Source organism: Canis aureus, chromosome 32 (assembly GCF_053574225.1).
Source record: "Canis aureus isolate CA01 chromosome 32, VMU_Caureus_v.1.0, whole genome shotgun sequence".
NCBI lineage: Eukaryota > Metazoa > Chordata > Mammalia > Carnivora > Canidae > Canis > Canis aureus.
The window spans coordinates 43658469-43676693 of NC_135642.1; the positions used below are offsets into that span (position 1 = coordinate 43658469).

At 58.3% G+C, this 18225-nt stretch overlaps 1 long non-coding RNA gene across 1 annotated transcript; it reads right to left on the minus strand.

Moving 5' to 3' along the window:
• Positions 1-5598: 5598 nt before the first annotated feature.
• Positions 5599-8075, minus strand: LOC144302907 (uncharacterized). Its single transcript, XR_013369904.1, has 3 exons — positions 7430-8075; positions 7133-7243; positions 5599-6047 (listed from the first exon to the last, which is right to left on the minus strand). It is a non-coding gene; the product is annotated as an uncharacterized LOC144302907 (long non-coding RNA).
• Positions 8076-18225: the final 10150 nt, after the last annotated feature.

An 18225-nucleotide genomic window follows, 5' to 3' on the forward strand; every position in this document is an offset into this window, starting at 1 on the left:
CTCCGCATTCCCCAGTCTGGCGGCCACCTGACATGTGGCCAGGGCTACTGAGGAGGCGTTTTAAAACTTGACTTACTTTAAAATTAATTAAAAAAAATTTTTTTGAATTAAAAATAAATAAATAAATAAATAAATTTAAATATAAGTATCCTTGTGGGCCACATGGATAGTGCGGCTGCAAGATGCCATCCCCCCCAGCAAGCCCCCCGCTGGCTGCCCAGCTCTCGTGCTCCCAGAGGGCTCTGTTCTCTGCCTCCACCGGCCCGAGAGTCCCCGGGTGGCTGCCTCTTATCTGCCACACGTATTCCCCCTCCCGGCCCTTAGTATGCCCTCGTAACTGTGCAGGGTGAATGGACTGTCTGGATGCAGATCTGGGCACGGAGCAAACCTTAGAGAAGGCCCCAGTCCAGACCGACCGCGCCCCCCCTGACCTTGGGGGACCTGGCCGGCACCCGCCCAGCTGGGGACAGGCCCCTCGCACACAGATGCTGGTGCCCTTGGCTGGGGAGGAAGTGTGCCTCTGAATCGGCCTTTGTGAAAATCAAACCCGGTTTTCATTCTTATTTCTAGGATGATTCATCTGCATTGCAGATGACTCTTCCGGGGGTTTAAAAAGAAAAGCGTCCAGTCTTCCAGGGGGCCACCTGCACTCTCGGCTCTGTGCTCCATCAACAAGCCCTTGCGGCACAAGGGGAAGTTGCCATTTAAATGATCCTTCGCCTCCTGAGTCCAGGATTCATTTCTAGGTTTATGAGGCTCTTGTTAAAGTTTTGATATTATTGGGATTTCTACCGACGGGCCCGAGGCTTTTGTTTCTTCCCCACCTGTGCCTGCCTCCCAGCCCTCCCTCTAGAACAGGCCATGGCCCCTCTGGCTGGGACGGGCCGAGGGGAGGAAGCAGGCCCTGGGGGGCGGGGTCCCCCAGGAGCTCCCGCAGAGTGCTAGCATCCTCCGTTCCCCCTGCGGTTCCCTGCAGTCTCCTGAAAAAGCAGAGCTTCAGAAATCCGGCCTGACAGTGCTGGGGGCCCAGCCACCCCCATCCTCCGCTCAGGGACAGGAGTGAGGTCAGCGAAGGCAGGGGAGGGCTGTCCCCCTCCTCCCAGGCTGCCCACTGGGCTCCTGCCTCCCTGCCCTGGGCACGGGCTGCTGCCCAACCGCCCGCCTCTGGCCCCATTAAGGACCTACATTTAAGCGGTAGTGGGAGCCGGGCCCCCTTCACCTGCGGGGGACCAGTTCTCCGACGGGGAGCGTGGTCATCGCCTCCCGGGAGCAGGGCCTCTGCTACTGCCATCGTGTCCCCAGTCTCCTAGGCGGCACCGGCACCGCGTGTCAGGATCTCACAACCAAGGGCAGCCTGGGGGCTCCACCGTGGAGCATCTGTCTTGGGCCCAGGGCGTGATTCCGGGGTCCCGGGATCGAGTCCCACATCGGGCTCCCTGCATGGAACCTGCTTCTCCCTCTGCCTGTGTCTCTGCCTCTCTCTGTGTCTCTCATGAATAAATAAATAAAATCTTAAAAAAAAAAAAAAAAAAAACAGATCTTGCAACCTGCCATGGGACCTCCACAGAGGAGTGAAAGGTAGCCACTAGGGCAGACAAGTACATGACTCAGTAGAACCTTCCAGAAGGGGCACCTGGCGCACTCAGGTCATGATCCCGGGGCCCTGGGATGGAGCCCAGCGTCAGGCTCCCTGCTCAGTGGGGATCCCGCTTCTCCCTGTCCTCCCCTTGCTTACACTCCTATCCTCTCTCTCTTTCATAAACAAATAAAATCTTAAAAAAATAAAAGAAAGAAAGAAAAAGAACCTTCCAGAAAACTGAAGGGCAGTGGGTAGGCTGAGAAGGCAGGGACCACCGCGAGCAGAGCCCTGGACCAGGAGGCCGGACAGCAGACTCCAGACTCCAGCCTGCCGATCGCTCCGTCTGTGGCCACTCTGGGCGCCACCGTGGAAAGGGGGGGAAGGGGGCCGGGCCGCCAGCGCTCCAAGCAGGGTGTGACGGGCGCCTGGGTCCCCCCCTCCCCGCGGCGGCCCTCGCACCCGTGAGGCAAGGCCTGTCGGTGAGGGCTCCTGCAGCCACGAGGAGAGCCTCCAGCCCCACGCGGCGCTTCCAGATTTGTCCCCACATTAGCCCTGTCTGCTTGGCCCTACACTGGGGCTCTTGGGAACTGAAATGAGAATCTAGTTGAAGCTGAGGAAAGTCCCAGAAGAAGGGCCAGCGTCTTTGTTTTAATAGTGAGAGTGTTGGGCAAAGCCCTGTCCGGCCCTACAGGCCTCAGGAATGACCTGCCAGCGCCCAGGCTCAGCCTGCCCCCTCCCCCTCCCCCTCCCTCCCTCCCCTCCCCCCCACACCACAGCGGCCACAGCACACGAGGGTTTCATGATAGACGATGTCCCAGGCTTGACATTCCCCAACTGGTTGGCACTTAAAGGCTCTGGGACATCCTGAAAGAAAGACTCTGTTTAACCTGATATTTCTTTTTTTTTTTTTTACCTGATATTTCTAAGCTTTTTTGACCCTATTCTCTTTGAATAGTTAGGAATATACTTGCCTGGGGGTAACAGAGACTCTGTCCTAATGACCTAGACTAACCAGGGACTAACCAGGGTGTGTACTATTCTTCCCTAAGTGCAGGTCGGTGGCCTCTGGGGGGCGGGATGCCACCACCGTGTCCTCAGCATCCCGCTCCTTCTCTCTTCCGGTTCACCCTCAGCACCGCTCCCTCCCTGTAGGGTCACCTCATGGTCCCAGAAGGCTGCCGTGCTCCACTGTGTCTGCATTCCAGGCAGGAGGCGAGGTGGGGGCACGCGCAGGCCCCCGGTCCCTGGTGCAGGACCTTCCCAGGGGCTGCACACACCAGTTCTCCTTGCCACTCCCGGCTGCACGGGGGGCTGGGGTACGTATGCACGCGGCCTCCTGGACGGACACACGGCCCCCAGGACAAGACGTGTTCTGCTGCAGCCTCGGTCACCGTGCATGTGTCGTGCCTCTGTGTCCTAGGCCCTGGGTGGAGGCGGGGGAGCTGGGCCCAGCCCTCCCTCCTGGCCGTGCGGCTTCGGATGAGCCCCCTGACCGCCCTCGGCCCGCGTTCTGTTCTTCCAAATAGAGGTTCTCACGAGGACCCGGCGACATGAAGCGCGTGCAGGCCCTTGGTGACCTCAGAGACGCTGCAGCAGGAGAGACACCGGTTTCACAAGACCTCTGAATGGCCTTGAAGCGGACAGGGCGACGCTTCCCTCCCTGCTTCCCGTAGAGGACGCCGAAGCTCAGATGCGGGTTGACCTCTAGTGACAGGATCTTGGCCTTGTCTCTGTTACTGCACCGGACGCCAGCCTGAGCCTCCGCCCTGACGGCGCTCACAGACTGGGACTTGATGCTCTCGTTAGTGTCGCTTCTGCTCTTAGACTGAACCTTAAAGCTGGTTGTGGACTGAGCCTTAATCCCCACCTAGGTCTAAGCCTTGATCTTGGCCTCTTAACCCTAATCGATGAGGGGCCCTCTTGAACCCCCCGGGAGACCCCAGAGATGTGCACTGGGCCCCGGGGCGGGGGCATGGATGATGGATGCCGATGACTCCCAGGCTCTAACATCCCTTCGGGCCGCGCTCCCCCCCCCCACCGCATCTGTCATGTTGGCTCATCCAGATCCTGCAAATTAGAGGAGAGAACAAACCAAGCCTGTGGTCCCCAGTGGGGAGAAGAGAACGGGTGTCCAGAGAAACAGGAGGAGCAAACAGCCTGCCTCCCCTCCCCCCAGTGCCGTCCCAGCCCGGACGCCGACGCCGCAGCTGTACTGGGGAAGGTATTGAAATTTAAATCAGAGCCCGGCCTCGCCGCCCTGCCCGCCGCGCCGCGGCCGCCTGTAATCTGGGGCTGGCCATCTCCTCCCGGGGAGAACCACAGACCGACTCGGGGAAAGTGATAAATTTTCAATTTTATTTTAAAATATACCAGATGGGAGATTTTATTGGAGCCATAAATATGTCAAGAGCAATGTTGGTGTGTGATGGGCGATGCCCCCTCCTTGGGGCCTCTCTCCCTGTTTAGAAATTCCATCAGATTCTTAATAAGAGACTGCAGCAAAATAGTCTCTATATTAAAGCAATTGAATTTCCATTTGCCAGACATCTTGTGCTTGAAGCTTCCAGGTTCCAGGGGTGTGGGGTTGCTAAGCCGATTCTAAATGAACCTAAACTAATAACTGCACAGCACGCTGGGGGCTGTGAAAGAGCAGAAGGGGGGGGGGACGAGGGGAGGGGGAAGGCGAGGAGGGCGCAGGACCACTGTCACCTCTCCTGCTCCAGCACCATCCTGGGATGAAAACCCCCAAATAACTGAAGAGCCAGCACCTTCCGTTCACAAAGGGGAAACCGAGGCGCAGGAAGAGAGGTGACGTTGCTGAACCCTGGCTCCCCTTCTCCTGCCATTGCTTTCTTTGCTGTCACAATTGCTCTGATATTATGCTGGCCTTTGTGGGGTGGAGGGGTAGCGGAGGGTTGGGGGGGTGGAGGGAACAGCTGCTGCCCCCTGAGGTTTGTTGACTGTAGGGCCATGAGGAAGGCTGGCCCTTGTCCCCAAGACTCTCCCTGGCACAGGGACTCACTTTTGGAAGACTGTGCTCCTGCCCGGGTATTGTCATCCGCCTTGCCTGTGCCATCCCCCTCGTCCCCAGCGGTCCTCGCCTGTGTCAAGTTGTTCTTTGCTCCTGCAGAGACCACAGCCTTTCACCAGCCTCGAGCATCGGCTCAGATCACAGACTCAAGGACATTAGAGGTCACATGGATCCAAAGGTTGAGGAACCTGAGGTCCAGAGAGGGCACAGGGAGTACAGTTCTTCTAGAACAGTCTAGGGTGATGCCTACCTACAGCCCATCTACTCACCCCAACTTGAGCCAGGTCTGGGGGGGAACAGCAATGCCCAGGTGGTGAGGGTTGGAGCTTCAGCATGATATCACCTTTGTTCAGGGCAAACCACTATGCTGAGCGTCTATTCTCAAAAATGGGCATACACTTCTGGGTACTGAAAACAAGCAAAAACGGGGCATCTGAGTGGCTCAATCGGTTAAAGGTCTGCTTTCGGCTCCGGTCATGATCCCAGGGCCCTGAGATAGAGCCCCACATCCAGCTGCGTGCTCAGCGGGGAGTCTACTTCTCCCTCTCCCTTTGCTCCTCTTCCTGCTCATACTCTTTATTTCTCAAATAAATAAAATCTTTTTTAAAATAATAAAAATTAAAAAAATAACAATAAAAATTAACAAAAATAATGGGTGTAATGTGCCTGAGTGGCTCAATTGGTTGAGCGTCCAATTCTTGATTTCAGGTCATAATCTCAGGGTTATGAGATTGAGCCCTGTGTCATTGGGCTCCGTGCCCAGCGGGGAGACTGCTTCAGATTTTCTATTTCTCTCTCTTTAAAAAAAAAAAAAAAAATTTAAAAAATAAATACAAAATAATGGGTATACTACTACTTATACCCCAAAGTATTTGAGAGGCTAAATGAGATAATCCATGACAATTGTTTAGCATAATGCTGTCTCCTAGTAAGTGCTCCCAAAATGTTAGCGATTATTATTCCTTTGTTATTATGATTATCATTACTGCTCTGGATGCTTCCTTTTTTTTTTCTTTTAAAGATTTTACTTATTTATTCATGAGAGACACAGAGAGAGAGAGAGAGAGAGAGGCAGAGACACAGGCAGAGGGAGAAGCAGGCTCCATGCAGGGAGCCCGACGTGGGACTCGATCTCGGGACCCCAGGGTCACGCCCTGAGCCCAAGGCAGACGCTCAAGGCTGAGCCCTCCGGGTGCCCCTCTCTGGATGCTTCCAATGGTTCTGTATTCCCCGTGGATCTGCATCCTCCTGGTTGTCCGACGAGACTCTGTAGGTGGTAGCCCCTCAACGCCGAGTTAAATAGTTGAGGATGTTCCATCCATTGGGACAAGACGTGAGCTCTGGAGGCAGTCGGCAGGCTCACATCCACTGCTCTGGGTCTTGATTTCCTCCTCTGTGAAATGGGTGAGCTCTCCTTTCGCTGCCTTCCTTTCAAGGCTGTTGTAAGGATCAGAGCTAGAGGACGCTCCCTTATCCTACACTGAGCACAGCAAGGCTGTGGAGCACAGCGAGCAGAGGAAGAGTGGGGGTGACGAGGGGAGAAGGGTGATGGAGAGAGAGGAACCCATCGTGCAGACAATGGCATTGAATTTGTCATTGGAAGGTGGACAATGAAGATCCCACAAATGATAAAGTTGTAGGGTCGTCCCAGCCACGTGTGAGAGCCAGTGGGACCAGAGTGGGAGTGGGGACCTCTAGCGAAATCAGCTGTGGGGTGTGGCCTCTCATCTCCCCTGGGGAATCCCTCCCCTGACCCCCCCACCCCCCGCTTGGGTTGGCTCCCAGGGAAGCCAGGACAGGTTGGGGTGAACCTCCCGTGGGGCCTTCCCCGCCCAGAGGAGGCTGGCTGCAAGTCTCTGAGGCTTGGAGGCTGCCAGGACCCACAAGAGCACTAAGAACCATGAGCAGACAGAAGGCTCCGGAGGCCCCTGACACTCTGGAAAGGGCAGCTGGGTGTGTCTGGAGTTTAATGAGGGGCCCGAGGCCGGGCCGCAGCGCCGTGCCCACTTCCCACGCCGCCCCTCACCACCCCCTTCCCACCATCCGACCTGTCTAACCCCCAGGTCCCAGATCCCAGCCCCAGGAAATGCGGGCCCAGGGAGGGAGAGGCCCTGTTGGGCCCAGAGGGCAGCTCAAGGTCGAAGGCCCGCGGTCCCTCGGGCCACCCTGCTCTCCCCACGGAGGAAGCTTCCCACGTCCGCCAACGGGGCGAGCCACGGCCTGGGGGAGGCCGCACCCCAGCTCCGGCAACGCCTCAGCAGAGCAAGAGGCCCGAGGCCCCGCGGGGAGCTCGGTCTGGGGTGGACTGTCCTCACCTGCTCGCTCACCCTGTGGCCCTGGAGAAGTGTCCCCATGTGCCTGAGCCCCCCCCCCCCCCCCGTTCTTTTATGTGTAGTTTGAGCGTGATGAGATGTGCTTCTCAGGGTTGCTGTGAGGACGTGGGGAGCGGCCCGGCCGGCACCCCAGGCTGTGGGGCTTCGGAGCCGGCATCGCTGGGTTCCCACCCGAGCCCTGCCACCTACCAGCTGGGTGGCCTTGGGTGAGTGCTTGACCTCTCTGTGCCTCCTTTCCCAGCGGCAAGATGGGATCAAGGACAGCCCTGCTTCACGGTCGCTGTGCAGATTGAAGGAGTCCTTTGCCGGAAGCATTTAGGCTTCGGCCTGCTGCGGGCGTTACCCCCCCCGCCCCCCCAGGCCTCCCCAGGGGCGCTGGACCCCTGGCCGGCGCCTACCCCCCACCCTCCGCACCCTGGCTGTCTTGCCCCCCTCGCCGCCCTCCCTACGGCCGGGTACACCTCGGGCCTGGGTCCCCAGGGTGACCTTGCAGCGCCGGTCCCCGGGCTCAGACTGGCCCAGCGGCCATCGATCGCGGAGCGGGGCGCAGTGAACCAGATGGCGCTCCTAACGGCTTCTTAATGGGATGGAGCTCGCTGAGCCTGCCGAGAGCTGGGGGGCTCTCAAGGTCGGCCAGCGTCAGCCTGACCTTGAAGCCCGCATCCTGGGAGCCGCTGCCAAGAGCGCCCGCCCAGGGGTTCCCGGGCCGCAGGCCTCGAGCTTCTCCGTTGTCAGCGGGGCCCCGGGGTCCGGGCTGCGGACAGGTGTCCGGACGAACAGTGACGAGGTGTGAAACGGGTGAGAGGGGCAGGTGGCCTGGCCCTGGAGCCCCGCCAGGACCCAGCGCCTCCAACCGCGTCCAGAGCTCCCCCGGAGCAGAGGCTGGGAAGAGAAACCACTCCCCGCTCCCCGTCCTCTCTGCTTCCCACAGATCAGCAGAAGTCGGGCGACTCAGTCATCAGCTGGGGCCCAGAGCAGGGCCAGCCAGGCTGCAGCCCCCGCCCCCTAGGGAGGGCGACACTCCTCCAGAGGAGGCTCAGCACTGTCACCACAGCCCCTGGGGCCGGAGGCAGGCCCGTTCGAAGAGGCCGGACCGCAGCCTCCTCCCAGCGGGCCTCCCAGGTTGGTGGCGGGCCTCCGCTGCGCACCTCGCGGCCCACGCACGGCTGCTCCCACTGTGCTCTGGAAGGTGAGGACTGTCCTAAGTCCATTTTACAGACAAGGAAGCCAAGGCACGGGGAGCTGGGCCGGCCGGCAGGGGAGGCAGAGCTGAAGCCGAATGCAAGGGCCGGCCCCAGCCCCGGGCGCACTGTCCCCCCCCCCCCCCCCCCGAGTGCTGGAGCCCCCTCTGTGGGGCCAGGCTCCAGGCAAGCAGCTGGGCTCCGGCAGCCAGGCCTCCAAGGGGACCCAAGGGAGGACAGGAGCAGGGGCAGCTCCCGCCCAGCCCCCCGCCCAGAGCCCGGGCCACAGGCCAGAGCCCCGTGGGGACGGAGGCCCAGGCTCCTTCCAGATCAAGTCATGGGAAACCCGGGGCTTCCGGCATCCCTGGGCGCCCGCCCCTCCCAGGGAAGCCCAGGGGACCGGGTGTCGCATGGCAGGCTCTCGGGCTGGGAGCCAGGCCGCTTGGTTCAGTCCCCGCCTGCCGGGCCGGGGGGCCGGGGACCAGCTCCTGCCCCATCTGTGAGGGAGGACAAGGTCCCTCGGGCACCCGTGCTGGGGGCCTGGCCCGCTGGGCACTGCAAGGCGACCCAGGCGGACGGGCGGCTGGAGGAGCAGAGCCCCCAGAGCCCGGGCCTGTGGGCAGAGCCCAAGCTTCCCACGGCCGCCGCTCGGCCCCCAGAGCAGGCCCCACAGCCCCCGCGTCCCAGGACCCCCAGCCCAAGGCAGCCCCGGGCGGCTCTGAGCACAGTCCTGCCCAGCCTGGCTGGCCCGGGCCCGACCCGGGGGGAAGGAAGCCGGGGCGCCTGGGAAGGGGACGGGCACCCCAGCACCGGCCTCACTGTCCCCGGCTGGACAGTGGTCGCAGCGCTTCTGCTGCTTTCTCAGGCTCTGCCCGAGGGCGAGAGTGTGACCCAGACCACGGCACAAGAAGGGAGAAGGGAGGGCGCCACCCCGGGACTCGTCGGGAGGGCCCCACTGTGGCTGCTTCTTCCGGGCCGTTCATGGGCTGGGAGGCCTCGCCCAGGCCGGCTGCACAGAGACAGCGAGCCGGGCTCCAAGCTCGGCCTCCAAGCCGGCGCCCAAGGCCCTCAAGCAGACCCAGGAGGGCGCTGGCGAGGATGGGGAGGGGTGCGGGGTGGGGGTCGAGCTGCCCCGTCCCCTCTCCAGCTCCTAGCTGGGTGCCCGTCCAGGCCTCTGGCTTGGGGCCCCTGTGGGGGGAGGAAGAGGCAAACAGGACCGGGAACCAGCCCACCTGCAGGACCTAATCCCCTGGGGGCAGGGCGGTGAGCAGAGGGTGCGGGGCAGGCCTCCTTCCACCCACAGGCCGCCCGGGCTGGGTCCACCTTCCCCACCCCTGCGCCCGCCTCGGCCCTTGTTGGCCTGGGGCCTCCAGGGAGCAGACCAGGCACAGCCGTCAGAGCAGCACGATCCAGCACGCGGCCCTCGCGTCGACAACGCGTCCCCTGTTCTCCTTTTGCAGCCGCCCTGTCTCGGGGGACGCTCGTTCCCTGCTGACCCGGGGAGACCGCCCTGCCCGGTCCGCGGAGCTCGTGAGTGAAGTCCAGGGCTCAGACTCAGGCTGTCGGACTCCAGGCTCAGGCGGCCGACTGTCTCCCCGACCTGCCCCATTAGCAGGTCCTTCTGGGGGGTGAAGCAGACCTGTCGGGGGGGGGTGCGCTTCGGCACCCAGCTCAGGCCCAGCAGGCACAGACGACGAGGTCCTCGGGCTGCCAGAGGGACATCGTGGTGCTCAGTGTTCCCCGAGTGCGCGGCGTGAGTGGCCAGACCCTCCCCGCCCCCCGCTCCCACCCCCGCCCCAGGTGGCTCTCTGGAGAACCTGCCAAAGTCCTCCCACTTCTCCGGTAGGAAAAGACTCTCCAGGGGAGAGATTTCTGTTGACACTCTGGGTGGCCCGTGACACACCCAGGCCCGTCCGAATCCCCCATCCGGGATCTGAGAAGCAGCGGCCCGCCCAGCATCCCGGTCCTCGGAGGTTGTCACCCCGGCCTCCCCCTCAGCAGGACCCTCTTCTGGGGTTGGGACGGGAGGAACGGGCACCGGGTCTGGCCTCAGCCCCGCTGCTGACTTGCTGGGTCCGCGGACAAGACGCCTGCCGTGTGCGCTCAGGCTCTTGCCGCGAAGTGGGTGTGAGCCGGCGCTCGGGCTTCAGGCTCAGGATCTCTTCGAGCCCCTCCGTCCTCCGTCCTCCCGCCGGGGCTCACACCTCTCCCTGCCCGCCTCTGCTCCCCTCCTCGTGGGCCCTCAGAGGAGGAGGCACGTGGCCCACATTCCCGTCTCTCCCGGGGGGCTCCAGCCGCGGCCCCTGCAGCCCACGTGGCCGGGTCGACACGCAGAAGCGGAGCCACACGGCCACGGCCACGGTACCGAGCCCTTCTCCCTGCTGGCAGGCTGGAGCCTTACTCCCCTTACACAAGCCCACTGGGTCCTTCCTGGAGGGAAGGTGCTGGGGGCACAGATTGGCTTATTCTACTGATCCAGCGGGAGGCTTGCGCCCAGGAGGACCCGCAGGTCCATCCCTGCACGCGCGGCCTGCTTGCTCCCGCCAGCACACACACCGCTTGCCCCCCTTCCCTCTCCCCTAACACCCAGGCCTCCAAGGGCTCTCGCACCTCAGGGACGTGGGGACTCCCCAGGGACCTCCCTCCCTCCTTCCCGGAGAACTGCTGCGAGTAGACAGGTCTGGGATGCCAGGTTCCTCACCAGACCTGATGGGTCAGCCCGGGGATGGGGTGTCTGATGTCAAACACCACGCAAGGCGCAGAGAGGACGAGACATTACACACGGCCCAGAAAACAGTAAAATGGGGCAAGTTCCTCTGCATCCCCTTCACCCACTGTCCATAGTCCTATCCAGGGACTGTCCTGGCCAGAAGAGAAGCACAAATTGGGTAACTCCCTTCCGATAAAATTTCAGGCCAGCCAGAGCTGGGGTAACCTCAAAAGAAGAGACCGCAAAAAAAAAAAAAAAAAAAAAAAAAAACAGACCGCTAATGCTGGCACTTTGGGCATTTTTAGAAGAGATCATGTGGATCAGGATGCTTTTCTGGTATTCTTACTTTTTTGTAAAGATGTTTATTTAGTTATTTATTTGAGAGAGGGAGTGAGAGGGAGCGAGAGGAGGAGCAGGGGGGTGGGCAGAGTGGGAAGCAGGCTCCCCATCAAGCAGGGAGCCTGAGGCAAGGATTTATCCCAGGCTCTGGGATCGGGACCCGAGCCAAAGGCAGATGCTTGACCGGCCGAGCCACCAGGCCCCCTTCTCTACTATCCTTAAAAGCCCGTGGTTGTGGTCCCACCCATGAATGTGAGTGAGGTCAAGGGCAGAGGGACACAGGTGGTACCGTGAAACACGGGGCCCCACAAAGACTCATACCCCAGAGCCGCCTTGGTCGTAATAACCCAAAGCTGGAAGCAACCGTCAACAAGCCCCAGTGGGGGATCACACGAGTGGGGACGCTGACACGAGGTAGCCCTCGGCCATCAGAAGGATCACGCTGCCGGCACGGGCAGCTGTGTGAATGGCTCTCACGGTGATCGTCCCGAGCGAAAGCAGCCAGGCAAAAACAGAATAACAAAGAAGGAAAGGGGTATCCCTGGGTGGCGCAGCGGTTTGGCGCCTGCCTTTGGCCCAGGGCGTGATCCTGGAGACCCGGGATCGAATCCCACATCGGGCTCCCGGTGCATGGAGCCTGCTTCTCCCTCTGCCTGTGTCTCTGCCTCTCTCTCTCTCTCTCTCTCTCTGTGTGTGTGTGACTATCATAAATAAATAAAAATTAAAAAAAATTTTTTAAAAAGAAGGAAAGGTACGTATGGAATGATTCCTTGTAAAAAAAAAAAAAAAAAAAAAAAAAGGAATGATTCCTTGTACGTGAAAATCCAGAACAAGTAAAACCAATCGCGGTGATAGAAATCAGAGCTGGGGTTGGTCGGGTCGGGGGAGGAGGAGGAGGTGACGGGGAAGGACGGGGAAGGGGCATGGGAGAACTTTCCAGAGCGTCAGGACTGACGTGTCCCTACCTTGATGCGGGTGGCAGGTGTTGGCACAACTGCCGAAATGAATAAATAAAATCTTAAAAAAAAACTTATAGAAAATGCTTTCACTCAGCACAATTATCTTGGATTTTTTAAAAGTAATCTCTACAACCAACATAGGGCTTGAACTCCTGATCCCCCACATCAAGAATCGCGTGCTCTACCGACTGAGCCAGTCAGGCGCCCCTCAATAGGATTATTTGGGATTCAACTATTTAACTGTATCAGTTCATTATTTTTATGGCTGAATAGTATTTCATTGTATTGACATACCACCGTTTATCCCGTCCCCACTTTGGGGTTGTTTCTAGTTTTTTTTTTTTTATATTTTATTTATTTATTCATGAGAGACACACAGAGAGAGAGAAGCAGAGACATAGGCTGAGGGAGAAGCAGGCTCCATGCAGGGAGCCCAGTGCAGGACTCGATCTCGGAACTCCGGGATCACACCCTGAGCCAAAGGTGGTGCTAAATCGCTGAGCCACCCGGGCTGCCCCTAGTTTTGGGTTGTCATGAATGAACGTGGTATTCACATTACCCCAAAGTATTTCAGTGCATATTTCCCCAAAAACAAAGATACATTTTTTTTTTCCGTTACCAAAATTGGGATGTTAACATTGATTAAATATTATCATCTATAGACCTTCTTATTCAAATTTTGTCAATTGTAAAAAAAGAAAAAATCGTCAATTGTGCCAACAATATCCTTTATTGAAAATCTTTTTTTTTTTTTTTTTTTTTTTCCTGGTCCAAGATTTGCTCTAGGACCATCAGTTGTGTTGGGTCGTCGTGTTTTCGCGTCTCATTTGATTTGGAGAAGCTCTGCAGCCTTTGTCTTTCGTGAGCTTGACAGTTTTGAAAAGTACAGGCTGGTTATTTTAATGAATGTTCTTCGGTGTAGGATTGTCTGTTGGCTCCTCACAATTAGATTCAGGTTATTGATTTTTGGCAGGATCATCGCAGAAGTGACATCGCGTGGTTGGTGCATCGTCTCAGGAGTAGGGGCCGCCTCCTTGGCTATCACCCGCGAGGGGCTCTCTTGGGCCGGGGCGAAGGTGGAGCCTACACTGTTAAGTGGCCGTCTTCCATTTGTGTTAAGAAGTATTTGGGGGCAGACACCTGAAGGTTACTTAACTATCCTGTTTGCCACCAGATTTTTTTTTTTTTTTTTTTTTTTATGATAGTCACAGAGAGAGAGAGAGAGAGAGGCAGAGACACAGGCAGAGGGAGAAGCAGGCTCCATGCACCGGGAGCCCGTCGTGGGATTCGATCCCGGGTCTCCAGGATCGCGCCCTGGGCCAAAGGCAGGCGCCAAACCGCTGCGCCACCCAGGGATCCCCGCCACCAGATTTTTTACCCACTAATCGTAGCGTCCATTGACGATTCTTGCCTGGGTCGGTTGTTACTGTGACGGTGGCCAAATGTAATTCTCACACCCCATAATCTCCTCCTCATTTATTATTTGGATTCCACTGTAAGGAAGAGCTTTTTACTCTCCCTCATGTATTTATTCGTGTTCATTATATTACAGCCGTGTGGACTCGTGGATTTTTTATTTTATGCAACAGGTTATAACCCACCTCCATCATTATTTATTTTGGTGCTTAGATTGCCCCGAATCTGACAAGCGGGAGCCCCTTCACGCTGCCTCTTGTCTCCTTTTGACATTTCCTCGTCATTCCTCACTTCCTTAGGCATTCGCTCACTTCCAGACTCATCACGTACTTGTCCTGGAATCAGCCAATTTTGCCAAGAAGCCCTTGTTTATTTTATTTTATTATTTTTTTCAGATTTTATTTATTTATTCATGAGAGACAGAGAGAGAGAGAAAGAGGCCGAGGGAGAAGCAGGCTCCATGCAGGGAGCCCGACATGGGACTCGATCTCGGGACTCCAGGGTCACGCCCTGAGCCCAAGGCAGACGCTCAACAGCTGAGCCACCCAGGGATCCCCTAGGTTTTTGGTTTTATGGATAGTGCTACTATGAACATTCCAGCACCTAGGAGTGGGGTTGTTGGGCTATCGGGTGTGTGTACGTTCAGCTTTAGTATATGCTGCTGAACACTTCTGCAAAGTGTTAATATACCAATGTGCATCCTTACCAGTCTTGTATGAGGGCTTCAGCCACCGGATTCTTTTTTTTTTTTTTTTACATCCCCACCAGCATTTGATTTTTTTGTCTGTCTTATTTATTTCAGCCATGCTGGTGTGTGTGTGTGTGGCTTTAGAATTTTAATCTGTATTTCCTTGATGAGTAAATAGCGTCTTTCCCAGCATCACCACCAAACAGGCCCCCTCGTGAGAAGCAGCCTGGTGTGATATACGGGCTTTTGGAATCAGAAGACCTAGCTCTGCCCACCTTGCTAAGTTATGGGATTTTGGCCTAGCTAAGCCTCGGTTTTATCACCTGTAAAATGGGAATAAAGCCCCTTGCCCTGCTTTTGCAGCAGGCACGCCCGCAGTGGCATTGAAAGTGGTGACGCCCTCAGGCCCCTTTCTTCCAAGGCTGTCTCCCTGCTTCACGGGCACGTGTCTATACGTGACATAGGGGTATTCTCACCCACATGCCAGTCTTCTCCCTGCTTCTGCCCTGCATCTTTTCCTTCCCCTCCTTCAACAACATCTGAAGGCTTCTTCCACCAGAAGCTTTCCCTGGCCACCTCCATCTCTCTTCTATGTCACCAAGGCAAAGCCTGGACAAGAGAGAGTCATGGATGGGCCCAGGAGAATGGTCATGTGCCTTTGGCTTGGTCTGTTGCTGTGTGATCTGAGGCTGGGTTCTAGAAGGAAATGGGTGTAGGCATTGCCTGCAGCGTCTCTGGGGCACTTTGCAAGCTGCTGTTTTAGTGCTCTTTTGTGCAGTGCCAATGAGGTCATCCAAGCAGTTTAGCAGATGGCAGATAGACAAGCTATCCTTGTGTATTTAGAAGGGCCAGAGGGACATGCAAACAGCTGCCACATACCTGTGTGCCAATGAGGACAGCATAGCATCAAAGGAGCTCTGGAATTCCCTCTGGGATCCCATGGGAGGAATGCACCCCAACTTTTCCATCCTTCAGTACTGCTCTGATGTGAAGCCCACCTCTCATCCTCCCCAAGGAGACGTTGAGCCATGGCACTGTGCAAGCCACTGGGCGAGGCTCTGCTACCAGTGTCCTGGAGGGGGTGTGGGCCTTACATGCCGGAGGCCTAGAGCCCACGGGGGACAGACGGGGGGCAGAGGGGGGAAATGCACAGACCCAGCAACTGTGAAGTGTATTCCAGGAGAGGCCCAGATGGCCTGTAACCCGAAGGCTGATGAGGAATGGGGCTCAGCCAAGGGTGAGGGAAGGTGTTCCAGGCCCACGTTGCAGCCTGGACACGGAGCTGAGGGCCTCGGGTCTGGTCATGGAATGAAAGTTGAAAGCAGAGGGGCTAGATCACGACGGGCCTCCAGAGCCTGGTGATGAGCTGGGATTTTATCCCACTGGTGTCTCCAGGCGTCCAGCGGTCGGGGAAGGAAGGGCTGTCTGGGGCCGGTGCCCCCTGGGCCATGAGGTGCAGCTCTGAAGCTCGGAGCCCCACACGCCCTTCCCCGTAAAGCTGCCCACGTCCATCACCCCCTGGCCATTCCCAGCCCAAGGTGCAGGGTTGACGTCTTCTCAAAGTGTCTACCAGAGACCTCAACGGGAAGAGCGAGGCCGTGTCCAGATCAGATGCAGTTTGCTGAGGGCCCCTGGAGTCCTCCCCGCGGGGCAGGCTCCCCGTTCATTCTGCGGCGTTTGTGCTCTTCAGAGCTGCTGCCCTAGGACTCCTCCAGCTGCCACGTTTGTGCAACAATGTTCTCCTCACGATCCCCAAGTCAGGGACGCTGGGTGTTGTCTCAGGCGAGGGGTCGGAGTCCCTGGGTGTCCGTGCCACAAACGTGACATGTCCGCGCCGGGCACAGCACCAAGCTGATGAGCCCAGGCGGGGCCCAGGAGGTGTGGAGCAGCCACAGGCCGAACTTGGGCAGCACAGGCTGGGAGCAGCGTCTGCACCGGCCCTGCACCGGCCCTACACCGGCCCCACTCGGCCCCCTTTAATCTGCAAAGCCCTCTGCAGCCAGAAAGGTCTTTGAAATGCAGTGCGGGGCGCCTGGGTGGCTCGGCCAGTGAAGCGTGGACTCGGGTTCAGGTCACCACCTTGGGTCCTGAGACTGAGCCTGCGTCTCCCCTCTGCCTCTGCCCCCACCCCCGCTCCTCCTCGCTTGCTCAAATAAATACAATTCTTTTTTTTTCTTTTAAATAAATACAACTCTTAAAAATAAAATAAAATGTGGTGTGATCATGTCACTTCCCGCTTACACCACTTTGATGGCTTCCCATTGCTCTTGGGGGAAAATCCAAACTCCTTACAAGGAAAAAAAAAATCCAAGCTCACTGCAAAGGCCTGGGAACAGGGCTGGCCTGGCTTCCGGCCCCAAGCTCTCCCACTCTCTCCCCAGCCTTCACTCTCCCGCATTCCAGCTCATTCCCCTCCCTGCACACGGCAGGAAGTATGGGCTTTACACAATGCGCTGTGCAGCTCTTAAGCTATGACTTGACTGACTTTTTTCTCCAATTTTTTTTTACTGCAGTCAACTAGGTAGCATAGAATTGACCATAGTGACTGTTTCTGAGTGTGGAGTTCAGGGGTATTAAATACGCTCACAGGGCAGCCCCGTGGCCCAGCGGGTTAGACCCGTCCCCGGCCCAGGCCGTGACCCCGGGGGCCCGGGATCGAGTCCCGCATCGGGCTCCCTGCGTGGAGCCTGCTTCTCCCTCTGCCTGTGTCTCTGCCTCTCTCTCTGTGTGTGTCTCATGAATAAATCAATCTTTAATGAATAAATGAATAAATACCGTCACAGCGCTCTAGGAGCCTCATCGTGAAAGACTGCAGCTCAGCTGCCCAGTCGCCCGAAGCCGCGGCCCCGGCACCCCTGTTCTACCTTCCGTCCCGCGGCTGTCACTGCTCTGGGCACGTGCCCTGAGTGCAGCCACAGGTGCCCGCCGTGGCCGACGAGCCTCTCTCATCAGCTTCAAGGCCTCGGGCTCCCGCCTGCTTCCGCGGGTCACAGGTTCCTTCCTCCCAAGGCTGGTGAGCCCCCTGACCCTGCCTCTGCCCCCTCCCCGCGGGCACCCAGGTCCCCCCCGAGGCGCTGCGGACACCCCTACCTGTCACTGCACCAACCGCACCGCAGCCTGGTCTTTTGTGTCGGGGACCTTCGGAGGCGCGACCTCGTGTGCCGGGCGCTCCTTTGCGTCCGGATGCTCCTGCCCAGCGTCGCCTGTGGAGCTCATCCTCGCTACTGCGCGTTAGGACTCGGTTCATTCCCGGCGCTGTGAGCTGCTCACTGCAGAAATACACGCTGCGTGAACATCCCCGCGCCCAGGCCCCCGGCAGGGCCCCGGGCTGAACGGCAGGGCCCCGGACTCAGGGGGTGCGCCCCAGCCCCAGTGGGACCGTGTTTGGAAATTGGGTCTTTAGGGAGGGAACTAGGGTTACATGAAGTCGCAAGGGTGGGGCCCTCACCCAGCAGGACCGGTGTCCCCACGCAAGAGGAGGAGACACCAGGAGCGCTAGGGCAGCAAGGTAGGAGGCAGCCGCCTGCAAGCGGAGGAGCGAGGCCGCGGCAGGACCCAGCCCGCTGTGCCTCCATCTCGGACTTGCAGCTCCGGACGGAGGCGGTAAGCGCCGCCGTGCAGGTGCCCCGGCCCGTGCTCCCCGTTGCGACAGCCCAAGCACACGGTGACAGGTGGCTCTCACCCGGACAGCCGCCGCGGACCTCCCTGTACGGGACTTTCGGTAGACGCAAGCGCTTCTTTCCTCTGCTCACCCCAGAAGCGGGACACACAGTGGACGCAGTGGTAGAAAGAAAGAAAGAAATGGTTGTGGAGCCTTTGGAGAATAAGTCATGGCAGGTAGACTCTCACGGAAACCCCGTTACAACCAGGGCAGTCCGGGTGCTGCTACTACCACTGGCTGATCAACGGGCCCAGTTCAATCTCACCAATGACCCCAATGAGGCCCTTCATAGCCAAAGGGCCCCATCACGCTCACCTGTTGGACTTAG